At 36.1% G+C, this 18,295-nt stretch overlaps 1 protein-coding gene and 1 long non-coding RNA gene across 3 annotated transcripts in view; one reads left to right on the top strand and one right to left on the bottom strand.

Annotated features, from left to right (window-relative positions):
• LOC123874257 overlaps window positions 1–10,424 on the bottom strand; it is a 55,531-nt gene extending 45,107 nt beyond the window's left edge. The window contains exon 1 of one of the 2 annotated variants that reach the window (XM_045919498.1): window positions 10,247–10,424. The gene's annotated coding sequence lies outside the window, so the exon portion shown is untranslated. The remainder of the gene's footprint in view (window positions 1–10,246) is intronic. The other variant, XM_045919497.1, reaches the window with a different exon arrangement.
• A 4,691-nt stretch (window positions 10,425–15,115) lies between these two features.
• LOC123874258 lies at window positions 15,116–17,986 on the top strand. The gene is made up of 3 exons (XR_006797875.1): window positions 15,116–15,126; window positions 17,650–17,652; window positions 17,902–17,986. It is a non-coding gene; the product is annotated as an uncharacterized LOC123874258 (long non-coding RNA).
• Window positions 17,987–18,295: the final 309 nt, after the last annotated feature.

Raw genomic sequence — 18,295 nt, 5'->3', positions numbered from 1 at the left:
AAATATTTGTCACCGAAACAATAATTTACGATACATCAACCAATATCAATTTTACTGATGACAATCTGACTATTACCAAAGTGAACGACTACTATAATATCTATTATATACGACTAACATAATATGTATTATAAATTGTGTGCCGTTTGCATTCTCACTAGGTTCTCATTAAGTTTGTTTTATTTGGTTAAACTTTCTGGCATTTATATTGTTATGACGTTTAATTGGCAAACAGTCTGTTTATTGGCTGAAACTCAAAAATTCAGCCAATCACAACAAAGAAAATATTGTAATAATGATTGATGCAGCTTTCTGTAATTGAAAACAAAATATTTGACATTAACTTGAATGTGACAGTGTTTTCCGAATAGGGTTGCCAGAGGCCCCGTATTTTACTGGTTACCCCGTATTTCAGGATACAGAAACCTGTAATTATGAAAATAAAATACGGGGCAAATAAAACTAAATATTTTTAGGGTTCCGTAACTCAAAAGCAAAAAAGAACTCTTATAGGATCACTTCGTTGTCTGTCAGTCTGTCAGTCTTTCCGTCTGTCCGTCTGTCCATCTGTCCTTCTATCCGTCTGTCATGTGTTCATGAACAAATATTAGTATTTTCAATTTTCAAAGTAAGATAACTACATATATCAAGTGGGTTATCATATGAAAGGGCTTTACCTGTTCATTCTAAAACAGATTTTTATTTATTTTTATGCATATTTTTTTAATGCATAACAGTTTTTGATTTCTCGAGTAAAATGTCGGAAAAAATACCCGAATACGGAACCCTCGGTGCGTGGGTCTGACTCGCGCATGGCCGGTTTTTTACAAATTCAGCAGAAGCTGGCTGGCGAAATCAAACACTGACGTTATGTCCAGTAGAAACAATATTTTCCTTTTGCGGCAATGCGTAGCCGAAACCCACTCGATATTGATCATGGTCGTAGCCAAGGCGGCGGGGCTTAGTTTGAGGATGTAAGCCTTTTTTTATACAAGTTAGCCCGTGACTTTAATCTTTTCTAGTGGTAAGTGATGATGCAGTCTAATTTCTTGGCCGTTAGGGCCATACTAACCATATAACTAGCCATGACCGAAGCCTCCCACCAGACCAGAAATTTAGAAATGGCGACTGCGCCTGGGAAGCCGTCAAAAACCTAAGCCTAAAATAATACTTACACTATTTCTTGCATTTGCTTACCAATTTTTTTTTGGAAATATATCAAACATTTCGCGCTCACTTCACTCGCGCTTTGAATTTCTATTACTTGGTGTAAACCCCGCAATTTCGTTTGCATGAATTTAGATTTTTAAAAATTCCGTGGGGGATTTTCCGGGCTAAAAAGCCACCTAAAAAAAATGTCTAGGATGCAAGTTACCTCTGAATAGTAAGTACCAAAATTTTGGTAAAGAAGATGGGCCGTGAAAGGGTAACAAATAGATAGGCAAATAGATATACTGTCGTATTCGTAATATTAGTATGGATAGGAAGCTTTAAAAATAAAATCTTGCTATGGCTACACTCGTTTCCCTTTCACTTTATTTTTTTCTGTATTGAACCAAAAACACTTACGCTCACTGCGCTCGCGCTTTTTTATTGTTGTATTTTATCTCACTGTCAAATTGAAAGGCGAAATTCCACTAACCAGGTAATTAGCCCATAAAGTTGAGCGAATGTTTTTTTCCTCATGACAGGATTCAGTTCCGGCCCTAATAAAACCTCTCCCGCAATCGATTCCTGGCTACGGCCATAGTATTGATACTGTGAAGGTGGAATTACAAATTAAATGTAATTTTAAGTTGAAATGAAAAGATTGTATGCATGAAATGTATAACATTTTGCTTTACAACACTAAGAGTTTTTAAAAGCTATTTAAATAAATAAATCTTTTATTTAAAACCACATTGCAAACACAGTTCACCAATCAAGACACGGCAACATACAGAGAAAAAATACAAAACTTACAAATAAACTGAAATATCTAAATAGGCTTTCCATGCATTTCAGAGAGAACCACCACCTATTTCTTCAAATACTTCAAATTTTCAAATTTCTTCAAATCTAAACCCCGTATTTTTGATGGTGGTAGCCTGTAAGTCAAAAAGAGCCAGGTGGCAACCCTACTTCGACCTAGACAGAATGAAAAATTGTTTTCATTACTCGGTATGCCTACTGCCATAGTGTGACAGAAAGTGTGACGGTAGTTGTGACTTCTGATTGGGCGACTCTCTTTCACTATTTGCTAAAATTGATGATTGCAACAACAATTTTTTCTTTTTTGTAATCGAAAACAGAACACGGACGTCAAACAGGTTGACTAATTGCAATCATTTCTGACCGGCTAACATTGTTCCGCTAGTGGCTCAAACTCACTGTCGCAGCAAGAGCATGGTAAATTCAGCCAATCACAGCAATTTGAAATTTGGTTATCACAAATGTACCGATCTAGGAACCGAGAATGCACGAACCAGGGCAGATAGAGATAAGAACAATAATATCATACGTAGGAAATCGACGGGGGATCGTTGACAAGGATAGCCATAATAATCCCATTATGTTTTTAGCTTATCACCTTAAAATCAACCTTGAAACGTCTTTCTTTTCAATAATCATGCTCACATAAAGTGCAAGATCTCGCCGCGTGTCCATGCGCTTCATTAATGTTAGTAAGCCCGAAAAAGCATTCTCATTATAGGCCCTATTAATTCATAGTATAACTTGTGTAATTGTAATAAGCAGTCAACGTGTAAGCATAAACTACGGCCACACCTGCGCGTCGTGAACGCGGGATACTCGATGCGATGCGGGAGCTTTCATGACGCAAATCTATACATGCATAACTACGCATGTAGACGCTAATCACGAACCTCGTTGTTTATATGCGCTATAGCTACTCACTAGATTACTAGACGCGTGCCTTCCACTCCGCAGATGCGTTTGAATCGCATTGTAGTCGCATAGGTGTGCATGTGCCATATCGTGGCAGGCGACCGCCGCGCGGCTGACGTTCCCACTTCCTAGTTGCTTTGTTCGCGCAGGTTTGGATGATCACACTAATAAAGGCGAAAGTTTGTATGTGTGTGTGTGTGTGTGTGTGTGTATGTTTGTTACTCCTTCACGCAAAAACTACAAGACGGATTTGGCTGAAATTTGGAATGGAGATAGATAATATACTGGATTAGCGCATAGGCTACTTTTGTATCCCGGGAAATCAAAGCGTTCCCACGGAATTTCGAAAAACCTAAATCCACGCGGGCCAAGTCGCGGGCATCGGCTAGTTTCAAATAAACCTAACACAATGCAATATATATATTGGTATGGCAAAAATGTTCATGAATTCCGAGCTCAGCATTGTAAACTTAGACGCAAAGATCCCTCACATCTTCTGTAAAGTGAATTTTATTTCAGAATTGCTCTGTAATAATGTTCATTATTTTTAAAGCGTGTTTAATTTTAAGCAACATTTTTCTCACATAATTATATTTCCGTTTTCAGAAGCGACGCAGAAAAAACTCTAGCTTTCTTTGTTTATCTAAGGAAACTTCCCGCTGGGAGACAAATTATAGTGGATGGTACAAGATGGCAGATTTTATTTTAACACCCCTTTTTAACCCCCGACCCGAAAAGAGGGGTGTTATAAGTTTAATGTGTGTATCTGTGTATCTGTCTGTGCCATCGTAGCTCCTAAACTAATGAACCGATTTTAATTTAGTTTTCTTGTTTGAAAGTGGCTTGATCGAGAGTGTTTTAGCTATTCGAAGAAAATCGGTTCAGCCGTTTGAAAGTTATCAGCTCTTTTCTAGTTTTATTATAGAGGTTTTTGTGTCGGGGGTTTTTTAAATTTTGAGTTATTTTATATTATCATAGTATCAAAAATATCTCGATAGTAATAGGAAAATATTACTGGCTCTACTACCATGACTTGGGGAATTATAACTTGATACCTGACAAAAAGGTTCTCTATATATTCATAGCCTACAAGATGATCACTTTAATCTTCATAAGATAATGTAGTGACTAGTGACATAATATTATATGAAATCAAATATTTTAAATAACCATAAAAAGGTTTGTGACAAATAATAAAAGTACGAAAACATACAAGCACGTAGTTAAGTAAAATTTTGGACCAAGGTTTGTTGGCCAAGGAGATGTTTTGTTATTCGTTCGTTTAACTAGGTCGCTTTAAAATCCGTAAACAGAGAAAAATAGACTAAAAGCCTTTTGTGGGAACTAACACGTAATCTAAAACTTTTGGTTTATTTACACTTCGTTTAGAAGCCCGGGAGTTTTCTAAAATTAGTGATGCCATTTTCATTTTGCCATTAAGAGGGCTCTCTCCGTCACTCGTTTCATACAATCGTAGTTCCAATTTCATTTGAATATTAAGCAACCAAAGTCCATGAAATTTAGCAGACATATTTTAGAAACTAATATCTATGTCTGTGGTTTTCCAGATTTCTGTTAAAATATTCGGTTTCAAAGTTACACGGTCTTAAAAATTTTCATACAAATCTTTGAGCCCCTGTAATTTTAAAACTACATATTTTTAGAAAAATCTAAAACACCACAGACACAGATATTAGTTTCTAAAATATGTCTGCAAAATTTCATGGACTTTGGTTGCTTAATATTCAAATGAAATTGGAACTACGATTGTATGAAGCGAGTGACGGAGAGAGCCCTGTTAAGCTTTGACGTAAAGATTTTTAGCTGTTTCTGATTTGAGTAATTGGACTTTGCCAAAATTTGTGCGCGGTGACTACTACTCAAAAATGTAATTTGATGCTATATTTGTCTGTATAATGTTTCCACAGCTTTTTGTGGGTCCAAGCTTGCTCCAGTCGATAATTCCATCTATCTCTGTCTTGTGCATGATATTCTCTCCAATTTTTAATCCGAAAGCGTTTGGATTTCCATAGATTTCGTGTGGTTTTATGTATTCAAGGCAGCTTTGGCTAATAGATCTTCAGCCGTCAAGCTTTGACGTTATGTTCTTTTTGGTAGACGATGGTCATCCATACATTACAGTCTATCCATAAGTTACAAATTAGCAGAAACGGTGATTTTGTAGTTAAACTACCAATAATCATACTAATAGAATAAATGCGAAAGTGTGTCTGTCTGTCTACTGCTATCTCATCACGGCCCATCTATTCAACCGAAATTGACAAAGTGCAAAAATTGCTTTTTATCAAGAAACGCTTCATCTATTTCTAAATATGGGGTAGCTATAAAGCCTTAAAAGATCTTTGCGTAAATTGTTTTGTTGCTCGTTTAGTGAACTAGGTCGCTCCACGTTCGGTAAAATGTACCTATGTGTAAATGTGTGAGCTAAACGATGTAAATGGATGAGCTTTTAACAAAATCTTGCAAGAGATTTCAAGCTGTAAATTTCGACCTGCACTTTTCTAAGCGACAATTATGTGGCACTAGTGACGTGGTAATTAGGGCAATTAGGCGTCATTGTGAAGCTATGCTTCGGAGAGGGCACTTTCCGGCAGGACAGTAATTGGGTAACCTACATCACTTTGGCATGGTGTAAAAACTTTAGTAAATATTTCGCATCTTATGCATTTTTAAGGTTCCGTGCCTCAAAAGGAAAAACGGAACCCTTATAGGATCACTTAGTTGTAAGTATGTCTGTCTGTTTGTCCATCTGTCCGTCTGTCGTGTCGATATAAATGAGAAATAATATGGATTTGCATATACAATGCAAATATAAATAAATACTTATTCTTTATTCAGCCAAAAACAACAGTTAATGAAATAATAATTTACCTATATAAAAATACAAACAGATATTTAATTAAATCATATGGATACTAAAACAATCTATTTTTTATTTGCATTGCGTACCTTACTTAATATTATTCATAACTTATTATTTATACAAAAGTAGATTTCGACTTTCAATTAGTTTTTATGTTTTAATATTTTGATAATTACTAATTATTATTCAAAATCAGTGCAGCCATTGAAATAACAATGACTCACGGGAAATGAAATTAAAGGTGTGCCTGATGGCCGTTAGAATAGTAATTATACTAGTTTCATTTAAATAGGTTTGTCGGGTTATATTTTTTTTATTTTATTTAATAATTATTTAATACAAAAAACTTAAAAACTAAAACGAAAAGGCATTGCACATCGACATTTCTTCCAGACGCCCTACAATGTGAGAAGTAAGCTACTCAGAAAATGCTAAGTAGTTTTTTTTTTTAATAAGTTTACCTACTCTACTAAATAATAAGGTACTGCACAAGTAACTAAAAAAGCAAAAAAATATGCAACGTTTCTAGAAAATAATATAAACCGGTAGTAATTATTTGAAATATGAGAAAATTGAGACATTATGTGACATTTACAATTATTAAGTTTGTGTACTTATCACAAATCATATTCATAAGAATCGATATTAATCGATTATTTTGTAATATATTTGTCTTTATAAATAATGTTCTCGGACTAATTTTCCTCCAAAACCTTATATAAAACATTGATTTATCTGTAGCAGTCTGTATGTATGTGTGTATGTATAATATATACACTTATCTCACCACAAAACACAAATGACAGACCTATTTAATGGAATATTAATTTAAGTTTATTCTGATCAACACAGAGTGAGAGATACAGCGTTCTGGGGCAATTTACCTCACCTAAAGCATCTCACTTTAGGTAGGTAAATTTCATTGCGGCTTTACAGTATGCTCATAATAACATACCTCTTGTCTTTGTAATTGATTGTTCACAGCTTATAAGATGATAAACTACACGGATACCAATTTGAGGTAACTGAATCAGTTGGATATTTCACAAAATTAAAAATTGTTATAGACATTATGCTATTTTTTTCTGGAAAATATCATGTGAACAGGACCTCATGTAAATGTTCGATAGAGGCGCCTTCGCACGGTACTGTCCATGAACGCAAATAAATGAATAAATGATACATACTGCAACATCACACTAATATTATAAAGGCGAAAGTTTGTATGTGTGTGTGTGTGTGTGTGTGTGTGTGTGTATGTTTGTTACTCCTTACGCAAAAACTACTGGACGGATTTGGCTGAAATTTGGAATGAAGATAGATAGTATCCTGGATTAGCACATAGGCAACTTTTTATCCCGGAAAATCCCACGGGATTTCGAAAAACCTAAATCCACGCGGTCGAAGTCGCGGGCATCGGCTAGTAAATAAATAAATGTGATAAATGAATTAATGAAAATGATTAATAAATAAATAATTACGGAAAATTTTCAAAAAATATTCATTCCATTTATGAAGCTACTAAAATTCAATATATTAAATCACTATCTGACGCCCGCGACTTCGTCCGCGTGGATTTAGGTTTTTCGAAATCCCGTGGGAACTCTTTAGTTTTCCGGGATAAAAAGTAGCCTATGTGCTAATCCAGGATATTATGTATCTCCATTCCGAATTTCAGCCAAATCCGTCCGGTAGTTTTTGCGTGAAGGAGTAACAAACACACACACACACACACACACACACACACACACACACACACACATACAAACTTTCGCCTTTATAATATTAGTGTGATTAGCAATCGCTCGTGACTTTGGTCCCGTGAGAATTTCAAAAATTCGCCCTTATTCCTTGCCTACATTACAAAGGGGACCTCTGTGCAACATTTCAGCTTTCTAGGTCCATTTTCAGCGGGCGTTGATGAATCAGTCAGTAATTGAGTCAGAACTTTTCAAGATATATTTTTTCATAAGAAAATGCCTACATTATGTTGCGCCACGATTATTACTTGCAGTGTCTTTTATCACCACCACAAAAATTCAACGCTCAAATTAGGAAGTGGATACAAGGATTGTAAAGGTGCCAAGTGCCAAGTATTTTTCTCGTTTTTAGTTGCGCTAAAGTGATGTAGGTTACCCAATTAGTTAGCGAGATGGCTAGAGTGGAGGGTTCTCTGACAAAACTATACGTTACAAGATCGCGTAATAGTGCAATTAGCACGTTGCACTTAAGGTAGACTCCATGGGGCACAGTAGAAGCAGAGTGTATTACAGTGACTGAACTCTACGTTTGATCTTAAATCGACATCTGTCCAATATTAGGTATTTGAGCACTAAGGGTGACGTGAAATCAAAAATTTCAAAATCCTACTAATATTATAAACGTGAAAGTTTGTTTGTATGGATGTTTGTTACTCTTCACGCAAAAACTACTTGACGGATTTGCCTGAAATCTGGAATGGAGATTTTATCCTTGGAGTAAAGCATAGGCTACTTTTTATCCCGGAAAATCAATAAGTTCCCACGGGATTTTCAAAAACCTATATCAACGGGAAATAAGTCGCGGACATCAGCTAGTGTTATAATATATTTAAAATTCTTTGCTTCGCTGCAACGATTACCCCGTTTCATAATCATTTGACGACAGTGTAGGTGAAACCACTGATGCGAGTGGCTTGGAAGCGGTTGGCAGCGGAATCATAAGGTAGTAAAAGGATTATTATAAGAGCTGGAGTAAAAATCTAGTAAAAAATTAGTAATAATTTTTTGAAAAAAGGTCAAAATATCTTATTTTTTATAAATAGTCTGTCTACTTTGACCAAAATCTCAAAGCACGCCGCGTAGCAAGTAATGATGCAGCTCGAGACCGAGTTGGAACGCGCAAACCTGAAAGGGGTCGTGAATAATAATGAACCGTGACTAGTTTATGTGATTCACCGCTTGCCGGTAGGAAATCTAATGCAAATAAAATCCTTATCCCCGAAAAGGTAGCGGATTTTGTGTAAATAAAAGTGGAGTGGTTGATCTAATGCAAATAAAACGGTGGGAATACTCAAAAAGGCTCAGTTTGAATAGGGTGAGGTGTCAGCTAAATACGTATGACGACGGACATTCTACGTGTGATTAAAATCGTGAGTAAGGTTCAAAGTAGAGAACATTTTTAGACGGTAAAAGATAAAATTGATGACTCTGTATTAAAACCGATAAAAAGAGATGGGCGGTAATGACTGCTGCATATAACAGCAGAACGGGGTCACACGCAGTCTATACTTTTACTAGATTACCTTTTTTTTATCGCGAGGAAAATTCGTCATGGATACCAACGGCCACGGGGGAGCACAGTCGGACTTCTACCGACTTAAAACCTCGTGAAGTTTCATCCCACCGCTGACGACGGAGCACAAGGGACCTTCAGCCCCTCGTTACTCCGCCAGCGGATGTCCGCCGCAGCAGACCCACCAAAGGAACACTACGTGCCCCCAAACATCGTTAGAGGCATGCCGGAACCACAGCACGCCAATTAACCCGAGGACCACGCTGTGAACGACGGACCGCCCCGTTTCCATCACCCACAGGTCCTCCCAAGGGCAAGGGTTTGCAGGGAGAGCAATTCCCTCTCCACGTTCCCCTTCCTCAACTTACCTGCCCCAGCTTTGCTCTACAGATATAATTAATTACAAAGATATAATTAATTTACAGAAATCTTTCAGTTACGGTTTTTATTTATAGATACTGAATTTAAGAAATCCGATAAAAAGCGCATGGCGTAATTATTTCGCATTTCCATTAGGTATGGAAAAATGCGTTGCTTGTGTTTCGTCTCTTATGTATAAAGAGCTTTATTCGTTAGGTCACGTACATACGTATTTTGGCCCGCCCCTGACCCCTTGGTTGAGCTTAGCTAAAGCTCAAAAAGATAACTTTTACAGTGTCTTAAAAATATTATTACTTAATATTTTTATAGAGGTAGGTACGGAGGTTTTCTTCTAAGATTCTTATGTTATTATTTCGTCCTCAAATTATCTGTATTACTGATGATTTACTATATATCTTTAAGTGAAATACCGTGATATAAAAAAGTGTAACTATTCTGTTTTGTAATGAAATGTTTGTTTTTAATGTTTTATGATTAAGATTAACAATAAAATATTCCCAATTGAGAAAAACTTTTGATTTTCCGAGATTAAATTAAGCCTGCATCATTTTCCAGGTCTTTAGTTATATTTACAAAAAAAATCATGTCAATCCGTTATTTTATTACGGTGTAATTGAAGAACAAACCAACAAACCAAAGTAAACCAACAAAGAAACATATTTACTTCCTCATTTATAAAACGAGTAGTGATAAAATATATCACTACTCATTTTAATTAGTTCCTAATATACTTTATGATCTAAACAAAAAATTAAACAAAAAGATACCCAAAAAATTACAAGTCATATAAAAATTTAACGGTTTAAAATGAAAAATACTCACATTTTTACCACAACACAGCACGTAAATAAATTGGCTTCCCACACACACTGAACACTGCACTCCACTACGTACGTCTAGTCTAGGACCTAGGTACGATCTATAGCACTGTTGATGTTCTAAGGCCGAGTTTCCTCACCGAGAGGCTGCGTGGTACTGAATCGGGAGCGAGCGGGAGCAGCAGTGACGTACGTCAACCGCGTAAGTTTACACTGCGTACGAATTATTTTCGCTATTTTGTGGTGGAATACGCAAATATTAGTATATTTGCTTCGGTTATGTTAATTAAACGACCTGAGTATTTGCCAAATTAAAAAACACGACACCAGAGTTGCATGAATCTACCATCACTGTACGTGCATATTATACGCGTAAATGCTCGAGGTGAGATGCGATACTTAGACGTAATTATGAATCAATCGCGCAACTCTTAGGCCGAGATCTATAGAGGACACTTTGACTTACCTCAGAATTAAGATACTGTTAAAACGGGACAGCGCTATACCGCTGGCATAAATCTGCCTCGTTTTAACTGAAACTTGAGTCTAAGCAAAGTCAAAGTGCGCTCTATAGATTTCAACCTTAAGAGCTCGTTCACACAGGCTGCGTAAGCTTTGCATAAGCGTAGACGTAGCGCGTACCATTGCGTTGTAATGAATGGAACTGTGTGAAACATGACATACCGCTTGCGTAGCGTGAACGTTCACGTGTCGCTTGTCGCCATCCCGAGTCTCCTATCGCAAAGTCGCATATCTCAGTCTACTTTTAAGGCCTCTGTAATGAAAAGCATTTTATGGTAAAAAACTCTTAGCTAGTAGGTACATTAAAAAAACAAAGTTTAAAAACACTTTAATTAGCAACGTCGGCTAACTTATAAACGACACCATACCATCGCCGCACTAGAAATAAATGTGAAAAGCCTTTTAACTTTCCCTGAAACTTTAAGACTTTATTAAAGCGTGGAGGCCATGTTCATTTCTTCTTTAAAATGTTCTGCCATTTGTTTGTCATCGTTTGAACCGATAGGTGTCCATGGCTGGACATAGGCCACTTGCAATATTCCTATGTTTTTGTCGTAATATTTTAATAGGTTTTTAAGAAATAAAGAACGATAATTCGCACAAGTGTAAATTTAAAATTTATTACACCCCCGACAAGTGAAGGTTACAGTAATAAGAAAAGAGCTGATAACTTTCAAACGGCTGAACCGATTTTCTTGGATTATAGCTAAGAACACTCCCGATCAAGCCACCTTTCAAACAAAAAAAAAACTAAATTAAAATCGGTTCATAAGTTTAGGAGCTACGACGCCACAGACAGATACACACGTCAAACTTATAACACCCCTTTTTTTGGGTCGTGGGTTAAAAATAGTTTGATCCTTTAAATAATAATAAAAATTAAACAAATCAATAATACCATAAATTAAAAAGCTCTCAATCCAAGCAGATTGCGTAGATTAACTATTGGCTAAAAAGCTAGTCTCAAAACATCTTTAACGGTTTTATTTATTACCTTATGCCTTTTGTAGAAACCTTTTATTTCTCAGCCATAAAAAGTAGCCTAGATCTCTCACTTATTTTATTGCACAAGCTACCTGACTGTGTAAGTAGGTACCTTTTTGCAAAATTAGCAATCGAATGTCGACGGACGGGTAGGTAGCGAAAGTAATTTGTAAATAAAAATAATAATGAGATTTGAGACAGTATTTTGAAATAAAAGCTTTGAGGCAGTATTTCGAAATAAAAGTTTAATTTTTATTAGTTGTATACATAGTCGTATTAATATTTCTGAACATCTCATTAAAAAAACTCTGATATTTAATGACGCAAAAAATCAAGGATTCTCGTCTCGCTTCTTACACAAAGTTACAAAATGAATGCATAGGTACATTGCCTACTTTGAAAGCTTTTTCAGATTCCAAATCAGGTCGATTCAATTGACCTACAAGACATTCCAAAGATCAGAAGAGGCTTATTAAAGCCTATACGATCTTTGAGATAGATGAAATGAAATGAAGATTTTAATGAAGTGCCATGTTGGATAAATTAAGAGGGACGTGTGGCCTAGTTGTAAAAGTCCAAACGTTCACGCTGGTTAAGCAACGTTGACCCTGGTCTGTGACTGGATAGGGGTCCATATTTGGCTTTTCGTTTCCCCATGCCTATTGTAGAACATGTATAGTACGCGTCAGGTTGAAATGGCATTTTTATTAATTACCTGCACAGTCCCCGCATTAACCCAATGCGGGCGAGCGCAGGTAACGTGCGGGTGTGCGGGGCGTCCCCTGGCCTCATACCCCGATTGCCATCTCAGCCTGTCGCGGACTATAGCTAAAGATGCCGGACCCGGTTATACTACGTTATATTATCACTACGTTAAGAATCAAAATCTCTTTCTCTTAATCAAGTTATATACGGAAAGATCTGGGAACCTACAGCATTATTATCCGTAAAGTACATGAATAATAGCTGTAACCCAAGACTTAATAATTAAAATAATTAATAAATATAATTAATTGTACTATGTATCACTCGGGGATAATGTACCTATCTATTAGTAAAAGAATTTTCATAGTCAGATCATTAGTTCTGACCATAATAACCCCTTAAATTTAAAATTATACACTTTACCTCTTTATTATATTAGTGTAGATGGAAGGGGTCACGGCGCTCAGTAATGAAGAATATCTGCCATATAGAGACAGAGAGAAATACTAAGCAACAGTTTACAGTAGCGACTTGTACCTAATCCATACTAATATTATAAATGCGAAAGTGTGTCTGTCTGTTTGTCTGTCTGTGTGCTACCTTTTCACGGCCCAACAGTTTAACCGATTCTGAAATTTGGTACAGGATTAGCTTATATCCCGGGGACGGATATATAACGGCTACTTTTTATGCCGGAAAATCAAAGAGTTCCCACGGGATTCCAAAAAACCCATCCGCTTAACCGATTTGTATGAAATTTGGTACCGAGGTAGCTTGAGTCCCTGTTATTGACATAGACAACTTTTTGTCCCTGAAAATTTAACAGTTCCCACGGGATCTTTAAAAACCTAAATGCACGCGGATGAAGTCGCGGGCATCCTCTAGTGGTTACTAAAGTAATTTTAAAAAGCCTGTAATGTAATCTCAAGACTCTATCTTCTGTATAAAATCGATATACCTAATTACCTAATATTATTACCAGATGCTTAGTCAAGAAAGCCAAACATGTTGAGATAGGTTAAGTTAACACTTGATAATTATCTGATATTGGAGATGAACTTTGAACAGCGGATCTTAACAGGGCTCTCTCCGTCACTTACTCCATACTATCGTAGTTCCAATTTCATTTGAATATTAAGCAACCAAAGTCCATGAAATTTTGCAGACATATTCTAAAAACTAATATCTGTGCCTGTGGTGTTTTAGATTTTTCTAAAAATATATAGTTTTAAAATTACAGGGGCTCAAATATTTATAATACCGAATATTTTAACAGAAATCTGGAAAACCATAGGCATAGATATTAGTTTCTAGAATATGTGTGCAAAATTTCATGGACTTTGGTTGCTTAATATTCAAATGAAATTGGAACTACGTTTGTATGGAGCGAGTGACGGAGAGACCCCTCTTAAATAGTGCGTCATGTACTTACTTAGCTCAGAAGCCTCAAAACTACCTGCGTCAGAATATAATATCATAATAATGCAGAATAGGATGCCTAGTCGTCCAAGCAGATCCCAAGGGAGAAAATATGCGACAACTTTTGCTGTACATTTTTATTTTCTCTGTTCCACACACTTGCGCACTACTTTCCTATTAACTATACGAGATCTATTTGACTAATTGCCATGTTGGTCGCATGGCTATCTTATTCAACTGCAGATGATGTGGTCCCAGGTTTGAGTCCCGGGACCGCCCAAAGAAGTTATTAAGGTTTTCTGTCAATATATTCTCAGTAGCAGCCTGGAGTTGGACGTTGGCCATTTTACTCCTCCATAAGTCGGAAAGCACGTAAAGCCATGGCTCCTGCTCTTAGTCTTTCTCCGGTTGTATCAGATTGCCGTCCCATCGGACTATGAGATCGATAGTATTTCTGTGTTTGCACTTACGCTTACTACCCCCTGCGTAGTTGACTACTTAGCCTCCGCTACATCTCGTAATTTCATTCAGCCAAAAGAAATCACATCAATTACATGGCAAAACAATGTTTATATCCTTTAAATGCCGCTGTCTTGAAACATAAACAAGTTCCACGCAACCATTACGTCGTATGTACCAATTCTCGAGAGCTCCTAACGATATTGTGAAACAAGGGTACGTGATATATCTCTTTGAAGAAAGGCCTTCTTTCTTTGTAAGATGTTACCCACAACTCACCCGTTCGCTTCGTTGTATTTTTATATTAAGTATATTAAGAGTCTTGGACCTTTGCACCTGAGCACATTAAACAATTTAGGATATCATTCATATACTCCTATATATAAAAGATATTTCCCTAATCTATCTTCAGGAAAAAATATTAGTGCCTCAGATTGTTTGTAAGACGCAGCCTCCTGAGCTCGCATACCTCGCTAAGCCTCGCAAATTCTAACCACAACAGACAAACAACTTCTCAGGGTCGCAAAGATGACAAATTGAACGGCCGCAGCATATTTGGTGCTTTTGGCTTCCCCAAAATTATAAGCAGCCGGAAACACAAACGTCGGATGGGAATTCCACACTTAAAGCGGTACGCATTATAAACGAGGACGCAGAGCGCTTCGTGGGCTTTAGTGGAATGTTAATCACGTATTTTTCATACCTTGCGGCGTCGCATTTCGAAACGAACTACGTTGATGATTTTGAGCAAAAGCAAAAAAGAAAATATTTAGCAAATTTAAACTGAAAGTGTTGGTGCGAATATTCGTTTGCTGCTACATCACAAATTTTATTTTCTGTGACACAGTTTCAAACTTTATTCCGTTTTGCACTCATATTTTAGGTTGCGTTAAGATGACCTTATTTTTATTTGGTTTGCATTTAAGGAAATACTTCCGACACCTCGAGAGCAGATAAATTAATTCCTAGAATCTCGTAGCCAGAGATAAATCCGTATTTTTCCAGATACTCGTATGTTTTTCGAAATAAAAATTAATTAGTGTAGTTGAATAATTAAAATAGTTATGAAAAAATAATTTTCCTGGAATTTTATTTTAGAAAAATAAATATAGGTACAGTTGCATTCGAAAGCAAAACAATTTTTTTAAGCTACTTGTTAAAAAAACGAAAACGATTTCTAGATTTAAATTTTTTAATTAACGCACTGATATACCTAGCTCGTCACTACTTAGTGATCCATGTATCTAACGTCTAGTGTCAGTTTATTTGTTTTGGATTTAAAATTCCAATACAAGAGGCACAACATACTGCAAAAGGTATCGAGGCCTGACTAGCATAAGCGACAGAAACTAGAAAGCTATTAGATTTTAGCACCACTCACGCACCATCCATCAATTCTGTCATTTTATCTAGTACTAGTATCTGATGGATTCTCTACTGATGTTTTATCTAATGAACATGTCATATCCATTTAACTACAAAAATTCTATACTTTTTTTTGGGTTTTCTTGATTGCATAATATTTTAACTGTAATGATATGCAAATATGTCTATTTTTGCCAAATCGTAACGATGTTTCACGTTAGATGTTTTGCGACGCGCAGCGGGCCTTCGCTTTTTTTCATAGGGACTTGTCTCTATGAAAAAAAGGACACCGGATGGGTTCGATACAAATCGGGCTTATATCGACTAAATACGTAAGTATAGCCGTTACATTCAATAGGTACTTATAATGGCACGTTGCTTTTTACTTGAAGTGTAGGTAAAACACTATCATAAAAATTATACAAGTGTAAATTAAAAATTTATAACACCCCCGACAAGTGAAGGCTACAGTAACTAGAAAAGAGCTGATATTTTTCAAACGGCTGAACCGATTTTCTTGGATTATATAGCTAAGAACACTCTCGATCAAGCCACCTTTCAAACAAAAAAAAACAAAATTAAAATCGGTTCATTAGTTTAGGAGCTACGATGCCACAGACAGATACACGGAAACACACATCAAACTTATAACATCCCTCTTTCTGGGTCGGGGGTTAAAAATATAGTGAAGATTGGTATTATACTAGTCTACATTGAAATGTGTAAATTAGAGTAGTTTCTATTAGTTTTTAACGCAATATCAGCGTCTGAGATACGAAGAATCTTTTAAGTTTAATATTGTCGACTCACTTTAATAGCGCTTGAGCTTTTTCGATTTGTAAGAAATGATTGACGTTCCCTCCAGCTGAAATTAGGCGTATCATTAGTTGAGACCTTGATTTAATTTTGGTAAGTAATATTATTAATTCAAAGTTGGTAAGTATTCTACAGCAGCTGAACCTCTGGCTTTGCTCGTTTAGTTTCCGTTTCAGTCGTAAAGCGAAAATATAACTATTCTTTATTCCCTGTCCCGTGTGTATTTCGAAGTATCCTGCCTTATTCCTTATTAACATTATAAATAGAACCTCTGTGGAAAATTTCAGCTTTTTAGGTCCAAGAGTTTGGCTTGCGCGTTGTTGAGTTAGTCAGTGATTGAGCCAGGGCTTTTATTTTCATATTAGAAAACTATCTGGTGCCTGCGACTTTATACGCGTGGATACAGGTTTTTGAAAATCCCGTGAGACCTCTGTGATTTTCCAGGATAAATAGTAGTCTACATCTCTCTCCAGGTTTTTAATTATACTGCTGCAAAAAATCCCCCAATCCGTTGCTCCATTAGGGCGTGACTGAAGCACAAGTTAGCCCGTTACCACCTTAGACTGCATCATCACTTACCACCATATGCGATCGCAGTCAAGGGCTAACTTGCAATCGAATAAAAAATAAAACAAACCAAGAAACAAACACACTTTAAATATTATTGATAGGTATTATACGCCCCAAACTCTTTTGCATATTAATAAATTAGCCTCTTAACTAAAAGAAACACTTACTACACAAGGTTTATACATAGTATAATATCAAATAACAATTGATTTATTATGCAAACTAGTTTGTGACAGTCACAAAACATCATACTTGATTACGTGTAAAAAAATCATAAAACGTCATATTTACGTACTGAAATAGCTAGTCAACAAGAAAATATTGTAGTTGTTATTCTACTTAACAACAAAATGAGAGAGAAGCCGCACCAAAACTCGCCGACTCCTCAAGTTTCAAATTGTATTTATCCGTCAAAAGATATATTTCTCTACTTTGCGAACCGCAAGACATCAATCTGAGTCTACGATATTGAAATGGATTTCAAAGTAAAAAGAAAAATTCTCGTATTCTTGAGAAAAATGTAGCGGTATTATTTTAATTTTGTGTATTGCAGAAGTAGTAGGTAAGATGGTATAAATTAAGGCTTTTACTCACTGTATTTTTCGATTCAAGGACTCTGAGTTAAAAGTATCAGGTTTTCTGGAAAATAACCTTTCTGTGTTTGAAAACCCGAATAACAGGTATATTATGCCAGACAATAATATTATGCCAATACTACTAAAAAAAAAAACAAAAAACAAAAAAAAAACAATGTTAGCTACATCATAATTACCTATTTCTAATTAAATATCCTACTTTAATATTATATAAACATAAAAGTTTGGATGTTTGTTACTCAATAACACAAAAACGGCTGAATGGATTTGGATAAAATATGGAATGGAGATAGATTATACCCTGGATTTACACATAGGCTACTTTTTATCCGAAAAATCTAGAGTTTTGCGGGAGTGTGTGTGTGTGTGTGTTTACGCAGAAACTGCTGGACAGATTTGGCTGATATTTAGAATGGAGATAGATTATACCTTGGATTAACTACTTTTATCCCGGAATACCAAGGAGTTTCCATGGGATTTAAAAAATCTAAATCCACGCGCATGAAGTCGCAGGCATCAGCTAGTATGGAAATAAAAATTATTTTGATCGATGTAAGTGCAGTGCCACAGGTATTTGGTAACATTTACATATCAAACTGTTGTAGCTACACAAAGGA

This window comes from Maniola jurtina, chromosome 18 (genome assembly GCF_905333055.1).
Source record: "Maniola jurtina chromosome 18, ilManJurt1.1, whole genome shotgun sequence".
NCBI lineage: Eukaryota > Metazoa > Arthropoda > Insecta > Lepidoptera > Nymphalidae > Maniola > Maniola jurtina.
Note: the sequence above shows the minus strand (reverse complement) of the source record. Positions and strands in the feature narration are given on the sequence as shown.